The sequence below is a fragment of the Microcaecilia unicolor genome, chromosome 10 (assembly GCF_901765095.1).
Source record: "Microcaecilia unicolor chromosome 10, aMicUni1.1, whole genome shotgun sequence".
Classification (NCBI taxonomy): Eukaryota; Metazoa; Chordata; class Amphibia; order Gymnophiona; family Siphonopidae; genus Microcaecilia; species Microcaecilia unicolor.
Window position 1 is genome coordinate 94762187 of NC_044040.1, and position 19978 is coordinate 94782164.

Below are 19978 nucleotides of genomic sequence, written 5' to 3' on the forward strand. Positions count from 1 at the left end.
AATGTGAAAAGATGAGGCAGCTGTTTGTAGCTCCTTGGTGCCCCCCCCCCCCCCCCCACCAATTTGGTATGGTTGTGGGTAAGGGTGTCTGGTGATCACACTGAGAAAACATCATGTATGTGCTACCTAGGGTTATGTGCAAGTTTGTACTTGGCAGATCACAAGTGCTAGACAACAAATCTATTATTTATGCCACTCTGTGCTGTGGGGCTGTATTGTAAGGGGGAGGGAGAGAGGCTGGATGGCCATTTGTGTTCCTCAACAGTAACAGCCATCCAGCCACCGCGGCCCACCCCCCCTGCACATACGGCCATGCAGGTTGGAATGAACAGGTGGCCTTCTGTATGGGCAACATTATCACAGACATGCATCAACTTTCCCATTCATACTTCAAATTTCATGCAATGCATATTGCTGCCTCCTCTCACATCAACACCACCATTTGGTTATATGTAATGCACAAGGTAGAGAGACACACACACCCTGTTAGATTAAATATAAAAAATATATTTATGTAAAAACCCCAACATAATCCCCCCCACCCCTACAAATCCCCCACACACACACAACAACTCCCCAACACCCCTACATATCCCCCAACCCCCCCTCTCAAACAATTCCTCCCCCCCACAACAAATCCCCACAACCCGTACATATCCCCCCAACACCCCCCCACACATTTCAACAATTCACCCAACCCCCCCAACTCCCCACAACCCCTACATATCACCCCCCCCCAAAGTAGGTCAAGGCCGGCCATGGCCTCTTACCAGTGCCCTCTGTAGCAGGGTAATGAGCAGCAGAAGCACCACCCTCAGTGGGCCGTGGAGCTGCTCATTACCCTACCTTAGCGCTCTGACCTCCTGCAGCAGCTGGTTCTGGCCATCTACCACCTGCTGCAGGAGGCGCAGAACTGTAGCTGGCCCAGGGGATGGAGGTGGCCCAGGGGATGGAGGTGGCCCAGGCGATGGAGCTGCCTCAGGGGATGGAGATGGCCGAAGGGAGGGAGATGGCTCAGATGGAGCTGCAGGTGGGGAGGGGTCCTCCAGAATGTCCTCATCAATGATGACCACCTCCTCCGAGTCCGACTCCTCCTCCTCCTGGTGGGCCTCCTCGGCCAGCTCCTCCTCCTGCTGGTGGCCCTCCTCGTCCGCCTGCTCCTCCTGCTGGTGCTGGAGCCCTGTGTATGTAAAAAGAGTGTGGTTGAGATCAGCACATGCAACATGGCTTGCATACTGCAGTAGCTGGGTGGCCTGAGGTGGGGGAAAGGTGTGGTGAGGCGTGGCCTATACCCATGGGGACCGAGATGCATCAGATGACATGACAGGGAACCCTGGAAGCTGCTCTGACACAGCACACACAGGACATGTTGGCAGACCACACACACTCATTGCTGACCAGCATGTTTGCATTGTGAGAAGCGACGAGGGTTAGCTGACCTGTTTTTGTTGTTTTTAATGGGGGGGGGGGGGCAGTGGGAAGGGTGTTTAGCACATAACTTTTATGTGAGGGAGGCCATGACATCCAGTAAAAGTAGCGCCTCAGGCAGGTCTACCAGGACACACTATCCACCCACCCCAGAAAGGTGGACAGTAAAGTGAAGCATGTCATTTCATTCATCTCGGGGGAGGGGGGGGGGGTCGTTGGAAGTTGCAGCCACAGTTATGGGAGGGCACCTGCAACCTGCGTCCTTGATCAGGTACAGATATGTTATTACTTAGTAGTTAGCTATTAGCCACATGGAAATTGATATTGTACAGGACATTTGCATTATCCAATAAATATATTTACAAATCAGTACAGGTGTCCTGTTTTGAATACTTACAGCGAGCCCTGAGGTGCCGTCGCACTGCCCTGATGAGATCAGGGCTCTCCCGCCTCACACGGTGGAACCTCCTCCTCAGGGACTCGAGGTCCCGGTGAACCCCGAAGCGTCTGTAAGATATAAGTTTGTAGAGCAGGAGTCAGGGGATGGTCCTTCTTGCCCTCTGCACACACATTCATTTGTCAATCAAATAGCAGAGAGGGTCAACACTGTTGGGGGGGGACCACTTCCATTGGTACAGATTCATAGGAGCCACCTTTTTTAAATTATTGGGGGTGCTAACCCCAGTGGGGATCACCCCTCCCTGGACACATACAAGGAATTTATTCAATATTGGGGGTGCTCAAGCACCCACAGCAGCCACTGAGTTGGCTCCTATGCAGATGATGCCATAGAGGTGGCCATGAGGCCAGAGAGTCCCGTTTGTATGCATTATAAGTTATGCTTGTTAAACTACTTTATATGTATTATCATTACCATGTTATCAAGTATGCTATACGTTTAATTGGGATAATGTTTCCACTATTCATGATGTGTTGTAAGCCACATAGAGCCTGCAAAGAGGGGTGGGAAAATGTGGGGTACAAATGCAAGAAATTATTAAATAACAAAATACATTATTGTAGGGATGTGGGAATGGTCGTCCTTTCAAGTACGTACATTTTATTAGTGATTGTGCATGTACCCATATTACTCATTATCCTTGCATGCACACTCCAGTTACTGGTTACATTGATGACGGAGCTGTTATATGTGTAGGTACAGGAGGGGGGGGGGGGGTGTGGGCCAAACACTTACCTTTCAAGCCTGTCCCTGATGCGGGACCAGGCTCTCATGGCCTGGATCCTGGGGGGCACGTGGTGGTGAGTAATAAAGAGCCTGTGCCGGTGCCTAAGGCACAGCCGCACCAGCAGCAGGCTCTCCACATGGCTGAAGTTTGGCTTACGTCGGTGTGCCATTTTTTCAGTGAGAATAGGTGTTGGAAAACAAGTGCCTTATGTGGACGCCCTTGCGTGACGGACGTCGTTTCATGCACAGCTCCATATATGGATTACCATCCCATATATGGTCCTATCAGCACGTGGACGCCGTCGTAATCATAGACGTCCCTGACGTGCATGACTGGTTGTTATGCGTGTGGGCCCTTCATGCGTCCGGAACTTGCCTTATATAGATGAGTATGAAGCACCCAACTCTTTTCACATACACACAATATGCATATAGCTGCATGTTCAGTGGGTACAGTGCATGCAGTTCCAGACATCCAGATAGGGCACATATGAGGAATATTCGGTGGAGCAGCATGATCTTCCTGTATTTGACGCGTATGAACGTCCCTCATATTTCCCGTACCTGGATGTCCAGAACAGCATGCACTGTACTTGCGGTACAACTATGTACATTCTTTTACACACTTTCTGATTTGGTCGTTTTCAGCTGCGATAATCGAACGTGTTAGGGTGCCCTATTTAGTAACGTTTATGCGCTCCTCATTTGGTCATTTTGCAACAGGGATAATCGATTATCGAAAAATGCCCATACTATTTTTCGATTATACATGCCTGATTTTGGACGTTTTCGTAAGGACGTCCTAATGTGTACTTGGACGACCTTTCGATTATGCCCCTCCACACCTTACTAGAAATAAACTCAAGAAGTTTCTCAGGTTCAAAGAAAATATAAGTTTGAGTATTAAAAACTACGATACATCTACAGGGATATGAAAGAAGGAAAGTCCCTCCTATAGTAAGCAATCTAGATTTAAGCTGTAAAAAAGCTTTTCTCCTTCTCTGAGTTTCCCTGGATAAGTCTGGAAAAATTAGAACTTTCGAGCCCAAGAAATCATTTATGTGGCAGAAATATAGTTTTAAAACGTTATTACGGTCCAACTCGAATGCAAAAGTCACTAGCATGGTGGTTATTTCTGTTATTATCTCAAGTGAATCTTGAGGAAATTCAGTTAAATTCAATTGTGGAGAAGATCTTACTTCACGAATACCAGCTATATATTTTATTCTAGCTATTGGTGGAATATTCTCCATTGGGATATTCAATACGCCATTCAAATACTTCTTAATCATCTCCAAGGGTGAAATTAAAGGAGACTTTGGAAAATTCAGTATTCTTAAGTTATTTCTATGAAGCTGATTTTCTAAATATTCAATTTTCCTAAACTGAATAGTTTTTTTCCCTGGATACTGTCGAGGAAAAGTTTTTCAAGATTTGTACCTCATTGTCCAGAGCCTCCAATTTAGTATCCTATGTTCCGAGTCTGACTGAGAAACTTTCCTGGGTCAATTTTATCTCCACCAACTCTTCTAGATGTCTGTTTCAGGGTAGCGTTCAGAGCCTGAATTGCATCCCACAAACTATCGAGGGTAACAACAGCTGGTCTAGACTGCTCTTCGGTATCCCTCGGAGGCGTCTCCTGCGTGAGCAAAGTCAGGGGTTGGGCCTGTTGAGTCCAACCCTGTTGTTCCGATATCCCCGCTGGAGCTGAGGTGGCGACGGGGCCTCCTACTACAACCACCAGGGCCATACCATCTTCGGGCGCCCTGCAGCGTTGTTCTTCCGGCGTCATCATTCCGCCCCCGGGCCTCAGAGGAGCTGCATGGGAGGGAGGACTCAGAGACTCCCTCTAAGCTGCGATCCAGCATTCCTGTCAGAGTCATCGAAGCGCTCCCAGAAGGTCCCGGCGTGCGAACCACCATCGCGTCCAAAGTCCCTTGGCGCATGGTGGAAGGATCCATCCGACCCGAGGAGGTGAGTGCGGGGGACTTCCCCTTTCTTTTCCCCATAGCGGGCTCCAGAGAGGTCCAATACGCCAAGAAAGCTATTGGCGTTCAGGAGCTAACAGCACGCACAACTGCCTCAGACGCCATCTTGGACTTCAGAGAGCCTCCTGAAAACATTTTTTGTCGTCTGACAATAGTTATGTCTTGAGGGACTTGATGCTGGCAACAACAGGAGATTATCGACAGAAGGATATATTTGACGTTGTTGGAATTTTGGAGTACATGGAGTTCACTCCAACTAATACAGCGCTCAGGTTTGCAAAATTTTCAATCAGATGGAGAACTGATGGTGAACTATCGACAGCAGCAGTTGAGATGTTGGACGGTTTGTTTAACACTTTAAGATTTTTATTTATTATTTATTACATTTGTATCCCACATTTTCCCACCTATTTTCAGGCTCAATGTGGCATATCAGCTAATATGGCATCCCTATTGCTGGATAAGGCTAAGTTAGTTATTCACAACCATTTTTTTGGTTTTTGGACAGCAGGTCTACCACCAGATCAATGGAGTCACCATAGGAGCAACTGTTGTCGTCTCCCCCCCCCCCCCCCCCCCCCCCGGTGTCATGCCTATACATGGCTCAGTTTGAAAATATGCACGTATATCTATCACGTTTTTGTTCTGAAGTAGTGGGTTGGCTTTGGTATATAGACAATGTTCTCCTCATATGGAAGGGGAACATGGTGGAGAGTATCATATAGGAGGATCTAGTGTTAAATTTCTAGATGTGAACATCTGTTGGACTGGTGAGCAGTTCATTACATGCTCCTACTGAAAATTCACTGATTGTAATTCCATCCTACATTATCATAGCCATCATCCCCAGAATTTAAAAGATAGCATTCCAGGTAGCCGGCTTCTGTGGGTACGTAGACTATGTAGTTCTCAGTTATGTTTCAAGAACAGGCGGAAATGATGGTGGCCCGCTTTCATCAGTGAGGGTATCCCTTCAGAACATTACACAAGGCGGCTAAGCAAGCATTTAATGCCCAGCCAGAGTGGTTGAGACAAGGTTCATCGTTGAAATCTCCCTCTAGTCTTACCTGTGTGTTACCTTATACACATCTATCTAAATCGATTGTGCAGATTATTAAAAAAAACACTGGGGTATGTTGGCAATGCATTCACAATTTCAGCATGCGCCTATGTTTGCTTTCACAAGAGGGTGTCATTTAGGTGAGAGACTTTTCTCCCCGGTAAGGGATGGCAGTGCACATTTCAAGTGTGATGAGGATGTGAGGGGACACTATAGATGTGAGCAGTGTATTTACTGTCAAGGGAACACAAATCAACCTCGGTTGTAGATAGGAATGGAAAAATACTACAGCACAGCATACCTATCTGTTTACATCTTCACTTTTAACACTATTAGCCATTTATGATAGGGGAACTGTAGCATCTTATCACTGTTAGCCATTCATGATAGGAGAACTGTAAACACAGGGGACAGCTGAGAGAACAGCAAACAGAAGGGGCAGCTGAGAAAACGGAGACCAAAAAGGCAGAGGGAATTGCTGCTTCAGCTATTAACATCATAAAGGAACATATTGTGACTCAGAATGTAGGTGAAAACCGTAGGGAAGGGAGTGGTGAAAAAACGGAAACAAAAAAGGCGGGGAAAAGGGGTTGTCCAACTATGGCAACAATATAGAAAAAAACTCATTGAAAAGCAAGAAGCATACCTGAAATATTTAGTAAAACCAAAGTACGCTCTGGGGAAGAAACTTCATTGTAGCACCTAGGTACGAGCGGCACCGCTCGAACAGCATCTGAACCAGTGTAGAAGTGCATTTTGGTTAATATCAGGGTTGCCAGCTGGGAAAATTTTTCCCAGCCCCAAACGAGCCATAAACCCGCCCGTAGCCAATCCCCGTCTCCCGCGTCACCGAGCCCCGCCCCGTGTCACCTAACCCCGCCTCCCATGTCACTAGCCCCGCCCCCTACATCATCCCTGACATCAACCCCACCCCTGAAAGGCTTCTATGGGTCCAATTTGGACCCATAGAAGCCCTGGAAAAGCTTCTATTGGACCAAATTGGACCAATAGAAGCCCCGGAAAAGCTTCTATTGGACCGAATTGGACCAATAGAAGCCCCAGAAAGAACCACCGAACTCGCACAGCGGCGACGGGAAAACCAGCCAAAAAACCGCATCCCGCGGCCGGCAAAATTTTCCCGCCGCCGCTGGCGAAATTTTCCCTCCGCCGCTGGCAAAAACCCGCCCAATTGGGCGGTAAAACCGCCCACCTGGCAACTTTGGTTAATAGGGGTCCCAGAAAGCAACAAGGCAAACGATCTGCAAAATCCAACGTGGAAAACAAACCAGCAGATCAGGCGACCCTCAGGGGGAGGAATGCTGGCTTCGGCCTAATCCCTGGTAACATGTCCTCAGCTGAGAGGTGCCCACCTCTACCACCGGCTGCCTTTCAGGTGCTGTGGAGGACTTGCAGCTCATCTGCATATCCTTACAGCCTTCTCCGGGGTGACACCCAGGTCCACCCCGATCCACTCAGGGCCTCCGCTCTAGGTGCCCAGCGCTCCCACCAGGTGCTGTGGAGGACTTGCAGCCCTTCTGCATTTCCTCACAGCTGTATCCGGGGTGACTCCAGTTCCACCCCGATCTTCCCAGGGCCTTCTCTCCAAGTGCACAGAGTTTCCAGGTGCTTTTTGGCTAGGATCAGGCGACCCTCACGGGGAGGAATGCTGGCTTCGGCCTAACCCCTGGTAAGCCTTTCCTCAGCTGAGAGGTGCCCACCTCTACCACCGGCTGCCTTTCAGGTGCTGTGGAGGACTTGCAGCTCATCTGCATATCCTTACAGCCTTCTCCGGGGTGACATCCAGGTCCACCCCGATCCACTCAGGGCCTCCGCTCTAGGTGCCGCGCCTAACGGCGCGCGGGGCATTTTTCTCTTTGTATCTAATCTTTTTCCAGTTGCTAAAGTACCTTAATCGTTTATGGCCCCTATTCACATTCTCTTCCTAGCTCTGTCCCTTCCTAATCTTTTCCCTCACCCCCTACCTCTCCCCGCTACAGGAACTCACTTCCCATCCATTGACTTCATCACCTCACCTTCTCTCCTACCCTCTTCCTCCCTCTTGGCTTTTAATCTCCGTCTCTTTCTTCCCTCCATTTTGCCTTCCCCATTCCACCTAAATACCTCTCGCCTTCGCCGCCTTCGTGGCCACACCTCTCCTACTCTCCTCCGCTCTCTTTTACTCCTTCTCTTACTCTCAGCTGGTGACATCAATCCCAATCCTGGCCCTCCTCACCAACTATTATCCAAACTCTACAGATCTCACCGTGACCTCTCTAACCTGATCTCTATTCCTCTACTCCCCTCCTCTTCTCTGCCCTTCTCTTGCGCCCTATGGAATGCCCGCTCTATCTGTAACAAACTCCCCTATATCCAGGACCTCTTTATCTCGCGTCACCTCCATCTGCTCGCCATAACAGAAACCTGGCTCTGCCCTGATGACTCTGCTTCAGTCGCAGCCCTGTGCCATGGCGGTTATATATTTTCACATACTCCTCGCCCTGCTGGCCGTGGGGGCGGTGTTGGACTACTTCTCTCTCCCTCCTCCAGATTTCAACCCCTTCTTCCACCTCAATCTCACTGTTTTTCCTCCTTTGAAGTCCACTCTATCCGCCTTTTCTCTCCTCTGCCTCTTCGAATAGCGGTCATTTATCGTCCCCCTGATAAGTCCCTTTCATCCTTTCTCAGTGACTTTGACGCCTGGCTTGCCTTCTTCCATGATCCTTCCTCCCCCTCTCTCATCCTTGGTGACTTTAATATTCCTGCTAATGATCCTTCCAACTCTTATATTTCCAAGTTACTCGCTTTAACGTCGTCCTTTAATCTCCAACTATGCTCCACCTCCCCCACTCATCAAAATGGTCACTGTCTTGATCTCATCTTCTCCTCCAACTGTTCACCTTCTAGTTTCCTTGCCTCTGATCATCCCTCCTCTGATCACCATCTTATAACTTTCACACTTAAATCTCCTCCCTCCCAGTCCCGTCCTATCCTATCTAATTTATCTAGGAATCTTCACGATATTGACCCTTCATCTCTATCCTCCCATGTTTCAAACCTCCTCTCTACTGTGGCACCATCCACGTCTGTCAACGAGGCTGTTTCTTCTTACAACAATACTCTATCCTCTGCCTTAGACACTCTTGCACCTTTGATGACCCGCCCTGTAAGGCGTACAAAACCCCAACCTTGGCTGACTTCTAATATCCGCTACCTACGTTCCTGTACCCACTCCGCCGAACGCCTCTAGCAGAAATCTCGGGCCCTTGCTGATTTCTTACACTTTAAGTTCATGCTGACCTCCTTCCAATCTGCTCTTTTACGTGCCAAACAGGATTAATATATCCAACTGACCAACTCTCTTGGCTCTAATCCTCGACTTCTCTTCACCACATTGAACTCTCTCCTCAAGGTGCCCCCTCCCCCAACTCCCCCTTCATTATCTCCTCAGACCCTTGCTGAATTCTTTCACAACAAGGTTCAAAAGATAAACCTTGCTTTCTCTACCTCACCACCTCTCCCTCCACTAGTCCGTTCCCCTCTCTCTCCTTCCCCTCAATCCCTTTCCTCCTTTCCTGAAGTTACTATTGAGGAAACTACACTTCTCCTTTCTTCCTCAAAATGTACCACCTGTTCCTCTGATCCCATTCCCACCCACCTTCTTAATGCCATCTCTCCTACTCTTATTCCTTTTATCTGTCACATTCTCAACCTCTCACTTTCCACTGCGACTGTCCCTGCTGCCTTTAAACATGCTGTGGTCACACCTCTCCTTAAGAAGCCTTCACTTGACCCTACTTGTCCCTCTAATTACCGACCCATCTCCCTCCTTCCTTTTCTCTCCAAATTACTTGAGCGTGCTGTTCACCACCGCTGCCTTGATTTTCTCTCCTCACATGCTATTCTTGACCCATTACAATCTGGTTTTCGCCCTCTCCACTCAACCGAAACTGCGCTTACTAAAGTCTCCAATGACCTATTACTGGCTAAATCCAGAGGTCAATATTCCATCCTCATTCTTCTTGATCTTTCCGCTGCTTTTGACACTGTCGATCACAGCATACTTCTCAATACCCTGTCCTCACTTGGATTCCAGGGCTCTGTCCTTTCCTGGTTCTCTTCCTACCTCTCCCTCCGCACCTTTAGTGTTCACTCTGGTGGATCCTCTTCTACTTCTATCCCTCTGCCTGTCGGCGTACCTCAGGGTTCTGTTCTTGGTCCCCTCCTCTTTTCTATCTACACTTCTTCCCTTGGTTCATTAATCTCATCCCATGGCTTTTCCTACCATCTCTATGCTGATGATTCCCAAATCTACCTTTCTACCCCTGATATCTCACCTTGCATCCAAACCAAAGTTTCAGCGTGCTTGTCTGACATTGCTGCCTGGATGTCTCAACGCCACCTGAAATTAAATATGACCAAAACCGAGCTTCTCATTTTCCCCCCCAAACCCACCTCCCCGCTCCCCCCGTTTTCTATTTCTGTTGATGGCTCTCTCATTCTCCCTGTCTCCTCAGCTCGAAACCTTGGGGTCATCTTTGACTCTTCTCTCTCCTTCTCTGCTCATATCCAGCAGACCGCCAAGACCTGTCGTTTCTTTCTTTACAACATCCGTAAAATCCGCCCCTTTCTTTCCGAGCACTCTACCAAAACCCTCTTCCACACCCTTGTCACCTCTCGTCTAGACTACTGCAATCTGCTTCTTGCTGGCCTCCCACTTAGTCACCTCTCCCCTCTCCAGTCGGTTCAAAACTCTGCTGCCCGTCTCATCTTCCGCCAGGGTCGCTTTACTCATACTACCCCTCTCCTCAGACCCTTCACTGGCTCCCTATCCGTTTTCGCATCCTGTTCAAACTTCTTCTACTAACCTATAAATGTACTCACTCTGCTGCTCCCCAGTATCTCTCCACACTCGTCCTTCCCTACACCCCTTCCCGTGCACTCCGCTCCATGGATAAATCCTTCTTATCTGTTCCCTTCTCCACTACTGCCAACTCCAGACTTCGCGCCTTCTGTCTCGCTGCACCCTACGCCTGGAATAAACTTCCTGAGCCCCTACGTCTTGCCCCATCCTTGGCCACCTTTAAATCTAGACTGAAAGCCCACCTCTTTAACATTGCTTTTGACTCGTAACCACTTGTAACCACTCGCCTCCACCTACCCTCCTCTCTTCCTTCCCGTTCACATTAATTGATTTGATTTGCTTACTTTATTTATTTTTTGTCTATTAGATTGTAAGCTCTTTGAGCAGGGACTGTCTTTCTTCTATGTTTGTGCAGCGCTGCGTATGCCTTGTAGCGCTATAGAAATGCTAAATAGTAGTAGTAGTAGTAGTAGTAATATGTTTTACAAAACGAAGGAAGTGGTGATTCCTCACTTGTATGGTCACAGGTTTCAGTTATACAGTTGGACTGATTGTAATTCTGCCCAATGTGTGTATGGGATTGTATGCCCATGTGGGTTATAGAACATTGGTCGGACCATACGTAAGATTAAGTCTCGTATCACGCAGCGTTTGAGCAATCTACGGTTGCAGCGCATAGAATCTCCTCTTGTTTCTCATTGGCAGCTTAAGGGTCATGAGGTTCAAGATTTAAAATTTGTAGTTCTACATGTGGTGATGGCCCCTAGGGGTGGTAACATTCCATTGATACTGTTAAGAAAGGAGCAACGGATGATTTTTCAATGGAACACTGTGGCCCCCTATGGGTTAAATAGGGAAATTGAGTGGTTAGTGGTTTGACATGGAGGGTGTTTAAGGAGAATTTTCCCGCCATGCTCCACACACATGCGTCCTTTTGAGATGTCCCGTTACTCAACATGGGATCGTGATTGTGTGTCCCAACTACCTGTTGTGGCCAGTAAGATACTTTCAAAATTATGGTTCTAGTAGATTTTATTGTTAGTGTGGATGTGGCCTGTTAGGTTGTTTCAAATTGATGTTGTTTTTTAATTGTACAGACCCTTGATGATGCTCGGATGAGCGAAACACGGACTGTGTAGGGTCATGGTGGACATGAGAATTCAATCTAATGTTTGAAGGATTCCTGCACCTGAAAAAAAATTTTGTCGTCTGACAATGGTTATGTCTTGAGGGACTTGGTGCTGGCAACAATAGGAGATTATCGACAGAAGGATATATTTGATGTTGTTTATGTTTGGAACTTTGGAGTACTTGGAATTCACTATCAGGCTTATTTTCGAAAGAGAAGGGCGCCCATCTTTCAACACAAATCGGGAGATGGGCGTCCTTCTCTCAGGGTCGCCCAAATCGGCATAATCGAAAGCCGATTTTAAGCGTCCTCAACTGCTTCCCGTCGCGGGGATGACCAAAGTTCCCGGGGGCATGTCGGAGGCACAGCAAAGGCGGGACTGGGGTGTGCCTAACAGATGGGCGTCCTCAAGCGATAATGGAAAAAAGAAGGTGTCCCTGATGAACGCTTGCCAGCTTATTTTCGAAAGTGATCGCTGGCCATTTCCCGACATAAATTGGGAGATGGCCGGCGATCTCACAAAAGAGGCCAAATCGGTATAGTCGAAAGCCGATTTTGGCCGCCTTCAACTGCACTCCATTGCGGAAACGGCCAAAGTTGATGGGGGCGTGTTGGAGGCGTGGTGAAGGCGGGACTTGGACGTGGTTATTGGGCGAACATAAATGGCCGGCTTTCGCCGATAATTGAAAAAAAATAGCCGATTTTAGCGAGCATTTAGGGCTCTTTTTTTGGACCCTTTTTTTCACGACCAAGCCTCAAAAAGGTGCCCCAATTGACCAGATGACCACCGGAGGGAATGGCGGATGACCTCCCCATACTCCCCCTCCCACACTAAAAAAATAAAATTAAAGCACTTTTTTGCCAGCCTCTATGCCAGCCTCAAATGTCAAAGGGCTATGGTAATGGTGTAGAATTCTGGGGAGTGGGTTTTGGGGGGCTCAGCACCCAAGGGAAGGGAGCCATGCACCTGGGAAGTATTGTAATTTTGTTTCTTACTTTTTAGATGTGCCCCCTAGGGTGTCTAGTTGGTGTCCTGGCATGTCAGGGGAACGAGTGTACAACAAATGCTGGCTCCTCCCACGACCAAATACCTTGCATTTGGCCGGGTTTGAGATCGCCGGCAGTAGTTTCCATTATCGGCGGAAATCAATGCCGGCCATATCTAAAACCGGCCAAAATGCTGAGATTTGGCCGGCCTGACCGTATTATCGAAACGAAGATGGCCGGCTTAATTTCGATTATAGGTTTGGGAAATATGGGTGATCCTAGGTGCTGTGTTTTGGGTGTCCTCACTTCAATGAAGGGTGATAATGATAAACGTCCGCAGCTGCTGTTACCATTTGGAAGCTTGCACTTGCTTTATTGGCACCTCTTTAAAACAGCTTACTCTGTGTTGCACTTCAGAGGTATTTCTTTACATTATGGGGTGGCATTTGAAAGCGTTTAAGCTCCAGTTATAGTAAACCTTGTTTTTCCCACTGTATGCTTGTGTACACTTGTTTGTTTGTGGTTTTGGCTTTTTTTTTGTGTTGGGGGGGGGGGGGAGGGGAACTGTTTTGCCACTTCTTGAAAGATAACTGGTGTGTGGGTTTGGTTTCAGACTGGATGTTAGCTGGTAGCTTAGCATAATACTCTGCATTTTCTACTTGCGATCAGCTCTCCATTCGCTACCCTCCAGGAGTTCCTTGCTGTGTGTGATGTGCTCCCTCACTGCCACCAATTCTCTTTCTCCTTTGTTGAAGCATCAGCTTCTGGTCCCTTGGAGCCAACAGATTCTTGCAGCACAAGTTCAAGGTAAGTTCATACCTCTCACCCACCTCTTCCCTTTCTGCTATGTAGGCGCTAAACAAACACTTCTTGCATCTTGCAGGACAGCTGGTCAAGAGGAATGCAAGAGACAGCAGTGGACTGTAATACACTGGACTCTGAGAGCCATGATTGGTTCTACCCAATTCATTGTACAGATGTCTTGTTCTCTATTGGACACATTTGGTTGTGGCTGCCTGTGGGGTGAGGGAGGGGAAGAGGCCCCTCTTGTGTGTGTGCATCCCTCATGGGCAAGGGCTCCCCATTCTGTCTCTGTTCTTTGGATTTAAATCTTACCTCTATTTTCACCAGGTTCACGGGTATCCCCAGCAGGTAGTTTTTTCCCGCTTTCCACCTCATGTGTCTCCCCACTAAGTTCCATGCTCTTTTTTGTGGTGAACCCCAGTCCCCTTTTATGAAGTGCCCACCCATTGTCAAGGTTGTTGGGGGTGGGGAGGGGGGAGTATATATGCACTGAATGTTTTTTCCACATTATTCAACACAATCCTACAATCCTCCATAGTTATAGAACAACAACATTTCTAAATTCTAGCCTGCAAACTATTTTCAAGGTGGCCACAGGTACTGAGCCCTTATGTCATGGTGAGGGAGAGGGTTTCTGGTTACAGTTCCTAATCCAAATTACCTGCAAGTGGCTACAGCGGCCTAGTGGTTAGAGCACCAGTCTTGGAATCCCAAGGTTGCCACTTCAAATCCCAGTGCTGCTTCTTGTGACTTTGGTCAAGTCACTTAACCCTCTATTGCCTTAGGTACAAACTTAGAGCTCTCCAGAGTACCTAAATATAACTCATCTTGAACTACTACTGAAAAAGCAGTGAGCACAACCCAAATAAATATATATTTATGTCCCCTAGCCTGTGCCCTTCTGTACCTGTTGTATTATATTGCAATTGTGATGAAGTAAACATCCATCTAATGCTTTTACCATTGCTTTCCCTTTTCTCCTCACCACTATATACCAGTGCTCAATGTGAAAAGATGACCCAGCTGTTTGTAGCTCCTTTGTGGCCCCCACCAATGTGGTTTGGTTGTGGGTAAGTGTGTCTGGTGATCACAGAGCAAACATCATCAAACATCATCTAGGCGCTACCTATGGTTATCTGCAAGTTTCTACTTGGCAGATCACTAGTGCTAGACAACATACCTATTATTTACACAACTCTGTGCTGTGGGGCTGTATGATAAGGGGGGGGGGGGGGGGGGAGAGCCTGGATGGGCATTTGTGTTCCTCAACAGAAAATCCCACCCAGCCTCCCCCCTTGCCATACAGCCATGCAGTTTGGATGGAACAGGTGGCCTTCTGTATGGCCACACATCATACATATGTACCAAAGTTTCTCTGTCACAGTTCACCTGTCATGCAATCCATATTGCTGCCTCCTCTCACATCAACCCCAGTATTTGATAATATGTAGTGCACAAAGTAGAGACACACACCCTGTTATATGAAAAATATTAACCTTCTATTTCAGAACTCACAAACTATAACATAAGTACATAAATATTGCCATACTGGGAAAGACCAAAGGTCCATCGAGCCCAGCATCCTGTTTCCAACAGTGGCCAATCCAGGTCAGAATGCCCGGCAAGATCTCAAATATGTACAAAACATTTTATATTGTCCAATTCCCCCCCCCCCCTCCCAAATGTCCCTCAATGATGGGCATGTCCTCTCTGAATGACCATGTACACCAGGCTAATGAGCAGCACCAGGAGCAGCCTCACTGCCCTATGGTGCTGCTAATTAGCCTGCCACATTGCCCCCATCTCCTGCCTCATTGCTGACACCTCCTGCAGCAACTGATTTTGGGTATTGAGCAACTGGTTTTGCCCATCAACCAGTTGCTGCAGGAGGCGCAGTGCTGGGGCAGGTGATGGCATGGGGATGGGGTGGAGAGGGCGGGGGGTGTGGGCCCTTCATCATCCCCCTCAAGGGGAGGCATGTCTGCCCAGGCCTCCTCCTCTTCCTCCAGCTGGGCCTCCTCCTCCTCCTCCTGTAGCTGGGCCTCCTCCTCCTGCAGCTGGGCCTCTTCCTGCAGCTGGGCCTCCTCCTCCTGCAGCTGGGCCTCTTCCTGCAGCTGGGCCTCCTCCTCCTCTTCCTGCAGCTGGGCCTCCTCCTGGCGCCACTGGCGCCCTGTGTATGTAACAGGATTGTTTTTGCCATCAGCACATCCAACGTAGCTTACATAGTGCAGGAGCTGGCTGGCCTGAGGCGGGGGATGGGGTGTGAGATGAATGAGATGAGATGACAGGGAACCCTGGATGCTGGTGTGACTCAGAGTACACAGGCAGACCACACTCACAGGGTTGCCAGGTAGAAATTTTTTTTCCAGCCCAATCCGGGCCAGAAACCAGCCCAAAACCCGCCCAAACACAAACCCCGCCCCTGACACCCCCACCCCCGCGTCACCGGCCCCGCCCCCGCCGTCACCGGCCCCGCCTCCCACGTCATCGGGCCCGCCTCCCCGTCATCAGCCCCGCCTCCCACGTCATCGGGCCCGCCTCCCCGTCATCAGCCCCGCCTCCCACGTCATCGGGCCCGCCTCCCCGTCATCAGCCCCGCCTCCCCGTCATCGGCCCCGCCTCCCACGTCATCGGCCCCGCCTCCCACGTCATCGGCCCCGCCCAAAACGTCACTAACCCCGCCCAAAAACGTCACTAACCCCGCCCCCCGCGGCCGAAAAAAATCAAAAAGCCGCCCGGAAGCCTAAAAAACCGCCCAAAAAACCGCAACCCGCCGCGGGCAAAAATTTCCCGCGGCGGGGCGCGGAAAACCGCCCAATTGGGCGGTAAAACCGCCCACCTGGCAACACTGCACATTCAGTGCTCAGCAGCATGTTTGCATTATGATTTGTGACTATGGTTGGCTGACTATTTTGGGTTTGTGGGTTGTTTCTTTTTTTTTTTTTTGGGGGGGGGGGGGGTGGAAGCACATAACTGTAATATGAGGCAATGACATCCACTAAGAGTAGGACCTGAGGCAGGAATACCATGAAACGGTATCCACCCCAGAAAGGGGGATACATAAATGAGGCATGCCATTTCATTCATCTCACAGGAGGTTATTTGGAAGTAACAGGCATACCTCAGGCCTTGATCTGGGACAGAGGTGTTATGACTTAACTAGTTGCTTATTAGTCACATGGAAACTGATATTGTACAGGACATTTGCATTATGAAATACATTTACAAATGAGTACAGGTGCCCTGTTTATAATACTTACGTTGATCCCTGAGACGCCTTCTCACTGCCCTGATCATGTGAGGGCTCTGTAACCGGATGCGCCGCTACCTCCGCCGGAGGGACTCTAGGTCCCTCCTGATACCAAATCTTCTGCAAGGTATAAGTTTGTATACCAGGAGTCAGGGGATGGCCCTTCTTGCCTTCAGCACACAAATTCATTTGTAAATCAACTAGAAGAGATTCAGAACACTGATTGGGGGGGACGGGACGTGAGGACAGAGAGAACCATTTGTGTGCAGTATTGTAGGGATGTGGGAATGTTTTTTTCTAGTACCTAGATTATATTAATGAATGTGCATGTACACATATCACTGATTATCCTTGAATGCAGTTTGTGCTTACACTGCTGAGGGAGCTCTTATATGTGTAGCTACAGGAGGGGGGGGGGGGGGGGGGTGAAACACTTACCTCTGTAGCCTGTCCCTGATCTCACCCCAGGTTCGGATGCAGCGAGCCCTGGGGGGCAGGTAGTGGTGGTAGGGGAAGAGCATATGCCTGTGCTTCAAGCACAGGTGTACTAACATCAGGTTCTCTGCTACAGAGAAGTTGGGCTCCCTTCTCATCGCCATATTTCTAATTGAAGAACGGAAAACGTGCCTCGCCTTATATGGCCGGCCATGCATGATGGCCGCCCTTACATGCAAGGCTCCATATATGGATAGGTCAGTAAGTGCACGTCTTGCCATGCATAATGGCTCCACACATGGCCGGCTATTACGCATGGCCATCATGCGTGCGGGGCCTACGTGTGGAGTTTCCCTTATATGGGAGTTTTCATATATGGATCATTATCAAATATGCGAACTTCATACACAATATATTTCCTGTAGCTGCATGTTCCGCAAGTACAGTACATGTAGTTGCGGACATCCAGATACAGGGAACATTTAAGGAACAGTGAAAAGTATCAAGTATAGTAAAGTATTTCTCACAACTACCGTATTCTTCGTATACTTTGGCCGGCCCTGATTTGGCCGCATTGAACTGCAATAATGGAATGTTTAATGGCGGCCTTTTTGCTATGCTTTGGCCGGATCTAATTTGGCCGGGTTCAACCGCAATAATGGTATGTCTATGACCGGCCATCTCATTTCGAAAATATTGTTTGCTCCTCTGTTCGCGGCGCCGGCCATAGTGATGGCCGGCCATCTATTTGGCCGGCGCCGTTCGATTATGCCCCTCTTGGTCAACTTTACTTGGTCCTTTTTTTTTTATGACCAAGCCACAAAAATGTGCCCTAAGTGACCAGATGACCACCAGAAGGAATTGGGGATGACCACCCCTGACTCCCCCAGTGGTCACTAACCACCTCCCACCCCGAAAAAGACAACTTTTGTTTTTTTGTTTTTTTTTTAGAGTATGAGTAAAGGATGTCCTTCGCTATGCCTCGTGCAATGGCAGTTGAGGATGTCCAAAATGTGGGTGTTTTTGTGAGAAGGACATCCATGCCTTTGCTATGCTTCTGACACCCCTTTTATTTATTTGGACTTTGGATCACAAGCAGTAGCAATGGGATTTGAACTGGCTACCTCTGAATTGCAAAACCAGTGCTTTGGCTTCTTGGCCACTCCTCCACTCCCTTGAAATTTGGCCGTCCCTGTGAGGGGGGCAGTATGCAGGTCCCTAGGGGGGGAGGTATGTGTGTGTCAGTGGAGGCATAACGAAGGCGTGGACGTCCTTCTTTCAAACATTTTGAACGTCCTCAACTGCCCCCTCCCCCCCCCCACAGGGATGGCCAAATTTCAAGGGAGTGGAGTGGCCTAGTGGTTCGAGCACTGGTCTTGCAATCCAGAGGTGGCTGGTTCAAATCCCACTGCTGCTACTTGTGATGCAAAATCTAAATAACTAAAGGGGGGGGGGGGGTGTCAGAGGCATAGCAAAGGCATGGACATCCTTCTCACAGAAATAGCCACATTTTGGATGTCCTCAACTGCTGTCACAAGGACAGAGGCATAGGAAGGACATCCTCAACTGCACTGCCATTGCAGGGACAGAGACATAGCGAAGGATGTCCTTCACCCATACTCTTAAAAAAAAAAAGACATCCCTGACAAGCACTTGGACGTTTTCACCTGGACTTGTGTTTTTCTAAGGTTGTAGACGGCTATTATACATGCAACTTGTCTGCAAGTATGAAGCCGTCTTTGGCATGCACAGAGCAGCCACGCTGGCTCCTCCCACGACCAAATGGCTTGGATTTGGTCGTTTCTGAGATGGGCATCCTCGCTTTCCATTATCGCCGAAAATCAGAAATGACCAAGTCCTAGGGATGACCATCTCTGCTGGGGACGACCATCTCTAAGGTCGACCTAAATTTGCTGATTTGGGCGTCCCTGACTGTTTTATCGAAAGGAAAGATGGATGCCCATCTTGTTCGATAATACGGGTTTCCCCACCCCTTCGCAGAGCCGTCCTGTGAGGGCAGCCCCAGGAAAACTTGGGTGCCCAGTTTGATTATGCCCCTCAATATCTACAGCGATCGGGTTTGCTAAATTTTCAATCAGATGGAGAACTGATGGTGAACTATCGATAGTAATTCAGTCAATTTGTGGATGACTGCAGTTTTTACAAGCTGGATCAGTGCTGAGATAAGTTATCATAAACTCGTCTATCTTGTTGCCAGGTATACTATCCAGCTTGACAAACTTTCTGAAAATGTTCAAAGTTTAAACGTTGCATTTACAGATATGAAAAATGAAATGAATGAAAAGATAAACCTTTTAAATGTGGACTCTATTAAGATGAAGGAAATTACCTCAAAATTAATACAGGACAATACACAGATACATCATAGACTTGAATACTTTGAAAATTACAACCGGAGATTAAATCTCCGACTTAAATTTCCCCCGAACACCAGTGTATTCGCCTTTAGATATATTTAAAAGGTATTTAATTGAAAATTTAAAATTTACCTCAACTGATATACCACCTTTGAACAAAATCTACTATCTCCCAACAAAAACAAAAACAAATGGAGACTTACAAGACTCTTCGAACCTACAAAGAGATCTTAATGTTTCAGAACTGTTGGAATCTTCATTGACTTCTATAACAGACAGACAAACATTATTGGTATCGTTTGTATTCCAACAAGACTTAGATCTTGTGAGAAAAATGGCCTTAAGAAATTTACAGACTCCTTTTTATGGAAGGAAGGTCTGGGTTTTCCAAGACGTTACTAAACTGACACAGGCCAGAAGAAAAGAATTTATAGCATTGCGACCAGCTACTTTGGCTTTGGGAGCTACCTTT